Source organism: Chenopodium album, chromosome 8 (genome assembly GCF_948465745.1).
Source record: "Chenopodium album chromosome 8, dcCheAlbu1.1, whole genome shotgun sequence".
Taxonomy (NCBI): domain Eukaryota; kingdom Viridiplantae; phylum Streptophyta; class Magnoliopsida; order Caryophyllales; family Amaranthaceae; genus Chenopodium; species Chenopodium album.
In genome coordinates, this window is record NC_137841.1 from 72,233,486 (window position 1) to 72,239,523 (window position 6,038).

At 36.3% G+C, this 6,038-nt stretch overlaps 1 pseudogene; it reads left to right on the plus strand.

Moving 5' to 3' along the window:
* Positions 1-895: 895 nt before the first annotated feature.
* LOC145642277 (LEAF RUST 10 DISEASE-RESISTANCE LOCUS RECEPTOR-LIKE PROTEIN KINASE-like 2.4) lies at positions 896-3,435 on the plus strand (annotated as a pseudogene).
* Positions 3,436-6,038: the final 2,603 nt, after the last annotated feature.

The window sequence follows — 6,038 nt, forward strand, 5'->3', positions numbered from 1 at the left end:
GCTGGGGAGGGGGAGTCTGGGCGCCAGTGGAGATGGGGGACGGGGCCGCCGGCGCCGGCGCGGTAAAAAGGGATTCTGGGCGCCGGTGGTGTATGGGGGTTGGGGTGGTGGGAGGGTGGACGTGGTGGTGGGAGGGTGGTCGTGGGTTTGGGGTGTTTTTTTTTTAAAAAAATTCTTTCTTTTTTTATTATTTTTTTTAATTTTAAAATATAATTTAATTAATTTTTAAACTAAAAAACCTAAGGTTAACCATTTTAATTATAAAAGTTAGCCATAAACCCCAAAAAAGGACACTATACATAATTTTGCAAAACCATAGTGTCACTTGAGAGAGTTGGAAAAAAGTGTGTCTTCCACGTAAAAAAATAAAAACCTGGAGGCCACCATGTAGAATTTCCCAAAATCAAATTAAGAGATGTGTATTTTTCATTAGTGATTAAATTCTTCGTTTTGTAATTAACATAGAAAAAATTCAAGGGAAAAATTAACATCTTATCATTTTATTATTATTTTGTCGGTGCAAACATATCTTGTCCACTCATAATTCTTGTAATATTTTCCCTTTCAAAGGTCACACCCAATTTAAAAGCTGGTACAGGAAAAACAGGCAATTAGACAAATAACATACCAAATACTACGTATTAAGAGTAAGCTGATTTATAACTTTATCACTGCAACTTTGAAAGACGTTATCATTTCAACATACCAAGTACGAGTATTAAGATTATTACTCCGTAACGTGTACTGTAATTCCCGTTATATTACTACCCCTACCTCTTGACATTGACCATATATTTCCCGTTATATTACTTCCCAAACGTTATATTTCCCGTTATATTACTTAGCTTGTATCATTTCTTGATTTAGTTCTTTCCTTTTCCTTCTACCTTCATAAATGGATGTCTTAGTATCATCTTCATATATAATCACCCTTGTATTAATGACCAACTTACCCACATCTTTTAGCCGGCTAAGCAAAGAGTTCAAGACTTGCAGTAAGCCATTCAACTGTGGAAACATAACAAATTTAAGCTATCCTTTTTATGGTTTAGATAGACCACAATATTGTGGACACCCTAAGTTTGAGCTTTTTGGTTGCAATCAAAACTCCCAGCCAATTACCATGACAATATTGTCGCAAACTTTTATGGTTTTGGCCATCAACTCGACGTCTTCCACCATGAATGTTGCTAGGGAAGATTTTCGAACCAGGTCCGGGTGCCCTGCCTCCCTAGTAAACATCACAATTGATTTCTCCATATTTCAATATACACCTCTTGATACAAACCTCACCTTGTTTTACGGTAATTGTTCCACATTGTGTAACCTTACGACGTTCAAAGTATTCCCTTCTTGTCCTATGAGTCCTTCAGAGACTTTACCAATTTGTCTCTTGACTAAAAAGGCTATGTTGAAAAGTAATATCTCAGTAGCTTCATGTCCAAACCATCTTTTCCTACCAACTCACTTGTCGGACAATTTGATCATGGATAAGGTGGGAGATTACGTACCTCAAGCTGCTTGGAATGGTACGGAGCTCAAATGGAGCGCGAATAATGGTTTGTGTGAAGCGTGTCTTAGATCAGGAGGGCAGTGTGGACATGAGCCACATTCACACAAGTTCTTCTGCTTCTGCACTGATGAATCCAAGTGCCCTTTCCCAGGTAATATATACTTCGTATCATCGTATGTTGCTAATATATATATATACACATATTCTTAAATGCACTTAATAATTCGACTTCTTTGACTTAATGTTATAAAACAGGAGACCCTCTACACAAGGTCACTCTAACAAAGGCAAAGATTGTGCTACTAGGTGATTTACCTCTCTTTGATTAATTCCCCTTGTTCCATATTAGAACATTTATTTTAACATATCTACATGACAGATTTTTAGCTTACAAATTAAATTACATACTCCGATCCTTGTGTGTTTGTTCCGTGATCTGATCATCTGAGCAAGTCACTGAAATTTATTCCATGTAACATCTATCATCTATCTCAATCTCACATCTGTATAATAATCGTATCTAGAGTTTGAAAATGACTTTCAAATAACTTCCACTTTTTCAAATTAGGAGAAAAAAATACTTTTCCAAAACTATTTAGTTTTGTTTGGTAAACATACCTATTATGTATATCCTACGCATTAGCACGGGTACACTCTAGTTGTGTTAATTATGGGACGGTCTCATACACAATTCTTGTTTAGCAGTTTATAACGTCTTCATTTACTATGGACTGTTTCCATTTTCTACCCTATTAAATTGGCAGCAATTTAGGCACATCTGCATAATAAAATGTTCTGGTTGAATGCCTTGCAGCTTCTTTTTCAGCTATTGGAATGGGAATTTTATTTGTTTTTGTCATCTATCTAAGAAGATGTGCATTGAAGGAGAAGATTCTCAGCAGAGAAGGAAACCAGATGTTGAGGCTTTCTTGAGGAATCATGGGACTATCGGCTTACAAAGACACTCGTACTCTGATCTGAAGAAAATAACCAATACCTTCAGAGATAAACTAGGCGAAGGAGGTTATGGTGTTGTCTACAAAGGAAAGATTCCAAACACCGAGTGCCTCGTTGCAGTAAAGATATTGAAAAATTCACAAGGAAGTGCAGAGGATTTCATCAATGAGGTTGCAAGTATCGGAAAGACTAACCATGTTAACGTTGTCACACTGTTGGGTTTCTGCTATGAGGGTCGAAGAAGAGCTCTTGTCTATGACTTCATGCCTAATGGGTCACTTGAGAAGTACATATATGGAAAAAATAACCAGTATTCATTACCATGGGATAAATTGTTTCAAATCGCAGTTGGGATTGCAAGAGGGCTTGAGTACTTGCATCGCGGTTGTAACACAAGAATCCTTCACTTTGACATAAAGCCACATAATATTCTCCTAGACGAAAATTTTTGTCCAAAGATTTCCGACTTCAGCCTTGCTAAGTTATGCCCACAAAAGGAAAGCATTATGTCAATATCTGCTGCTAGAGGAACTGTGGGATACATTGCTCCTGAGGTATACCTCAGAAGTTTTGGCGGTGTTTCTTACAAGTCAGATGTTTATAGCTATGGAATGTTGGTTCTTGAAATGGTTGGGTGTAGAAGAAAAGCCGAGACTGAAATTGATGAACATAGTAGTGAACAATATTTCCCTCAATGGATATACGAACAACTCGAAGCAGGGGAAGCAGTTGATGAGCAACAGATGTTGAGTTCTGATGAGATGGAGATTCAGAAGAAGTTGATTTTAGTGAGTTTGTGGTGTGTAAAAACCAACCCTTCGAGTCGACCAGAGATGAGTAAAGTGGTGGAAATGTTAGAAGGGACCGTTGATTCACTACAAGTTCCTCGCATCTCTTCTCTTGCTCCCTCTTCCTCCACGCTCAGTGGCTCTTTAAGGTTACAGTCACAAACCTCATCAGATTAATAAAATCATATGAGTAGAAATTACATTGTATCTAATTGTTACAAATAATTTGAAATGATGGTAGTACTTTGTTAATTACTCTATATCTAATCTTTACAAATAATTGTCCGTATTAATGATTTAAGGCGGGTACCAAATTACCTTGACTCTTTATTCTCTATTGCAAAAAAAAAAAAAAAAAAAAAAAAAAAAAAAAAAAAAAAAAAGTTTGCCTACACAAAGACAATTGCAAAATACAAAATCATTAAAAAAAAAAAAGTACTCCCACTGTACAATTACAGAAGTAGCAACTCGAGCTAATCGGACTACTCACTAGTTTAAATATTACACCATGTTAACTTTTATATTGTTCACTTGATTAGCTTTGGCTTTTTATTGAACACTTAGATAATCTACTTGTACTCCTATCGTTGCCTTCCCCAACATTTCTAATCTAAAGGCCTAATCTATTTAGCTCCAATCATTTCAGTTCAATTCCTAATTTCCTTATTTCATAAACAATTCGTTTCAATTCAGTTTAATTCAGTATCAATCAGTTCAGTTCAATTCAATTTAATTGTTTTCAGTAAATCGAAACAAGCCCTAAATCCCCCCCCCCCCCCAAAAAAAAAAACATACTAAGCAAACTAGCAATTTAATTTGTCACCTTACAACCAAAAGGTTGTGAATTCAAACTCATCTATAACTCGATCCGATAACACGACCCAAACCCGACTTGAAATTAATGAGAGAAACCCAAACCCAACATGAACAACCCAAATTTGACCCAAGTTTCATATTTCGTAATAATGATATTAAGTTTTGCACTATTTTTTTTAGTTTCTAAGCATAATCTGGAATCGACCTAAAATTTGACCTGAACCCAACCTGCTCACCTGAATTGACATCCCTCTAGAGGTAATTTGGGGGTGGGAATTCCCTTACCCCCACTTTCAAATTGTCTTGCCCGTTAACCCGGATTGGGTTAGACGTGTGAGAGATTCTAACTTGATAAGATATTTCTTCTTACCATTAATAAAAAAAAATTTAAAAAATAAAAAAAAAAATAAAAAATAAAAACCCTACGTTGTACTGTACTCTTTAAAAAAAAATAAAAAAAAATACGGTGCTACCCTGTCGTCATCTGAACTACCCAACTCGAAAACTTTTCCCGCCATATCTCTCATACCAATTCCAGTACAGTTACTCCTCCTCTTCAAAAATCAAAACTCCAAATATTCTCTTAATGTCCCATTCTAACGCTGCAATGTTATCAAATGTAAGTTTCTTTCAGAATTTCCATTTCTCAGTAACGCACACCAAATGTTTGATGATTTGCCTCAATGAAAATAATTTTATTTCTTTGAATTCTGGGTTTTAAAATTTTGAATCTGTCAATTTGATCATAAATCATATTTTGTTTTAGATTCTCATTGATTTTGTTCTTTATCTTTGGATCATCGGTGACTCTCAGTGTTGTTAATGGAGGTTTCAATGTCTCCAATTGCAGGATTTGCTTTGTTCCTTCTTCCGCTGCTTCGATGTTGATGAGTTGGCGTTCGGTTTCCCCGCTTGTTTCGCTGCACAATCGGTTTGTTTACGCTCCTTTTGCCCTCTCTTCAATCTTTTTTATTCTATCTCAAGTATTGAAAGATCTTTGGTTATGTGTAATTCAAGTAGTATGTTTATCTAAGTGTTTAATTGATGATGTACTACTATTGAAATCAAAGTAGCAGTTGTTTTGTATGCATATGCTAGCTCATTTCCCTTGCTGTGGTCGCGATAATCTATTACTATGTTTTAGAATCGTTAAAAACCGTAGAATGCTTTACCTTTTGAGAATCCTCTAAGTGACCATGTCAATGTATGAACACGTTTGTTTCTATTGCTCATTGCATGACTGCATTTCGGAAGATCAGCTATGTTATAGCTTTAGATTGGACATTCCTCGATTTTCCCTGGGTTTATGGGATAGAAATGAACTAGCATAGTGAGTTTGGCCAAAATAGAGGAAAATTGTTGTGTACAGAGAGGTATAGAGCAACAATCGGATTAGCTGCTTGTATTTAATGTCCGAAGTCTATCAGTGTAGCTGATGGTTATCATCATTTCGGAGACAGCTTGTATGCCATTCCCAAGTGATGAAATTACAGGCATTTTTGAAGAATATGGACCCGGCAAGGTGGCAATGAAGGAGAAGACAGAGTTGGGCCAGTTGGCATTGGAGGAATTTGTAAAGTCTCAATTGGCCCTTCTAGCATTTCCACCATCTTATATTCTTATTCATAGCCGGACGGCTTGAAGGATTAGCTTGAATGCACCATCACCACTAGCATCTTATATTCTTATTCATAGCCGGACGGCTTAAAGGATTAGCTTGAATGCACCATCACCACTAGCATCTTCCTTTGTATATCTTTTTCTTCTCCTACCAATCTCCCTTTGTGATCATGTTCTTGCATTTGTATTTGTTGCTTGTATATCAAAGTTGAAAATACTGTTCGTTGTGTTCAGCTTCAGTAAATGTGTTGTTTCTACAATCAACCATTTCTAGAACTAACATTCCATAGCTATAAACATCTGATTTGTGTGACACACTCCCAAAACTCTTGAGAAATACGTCA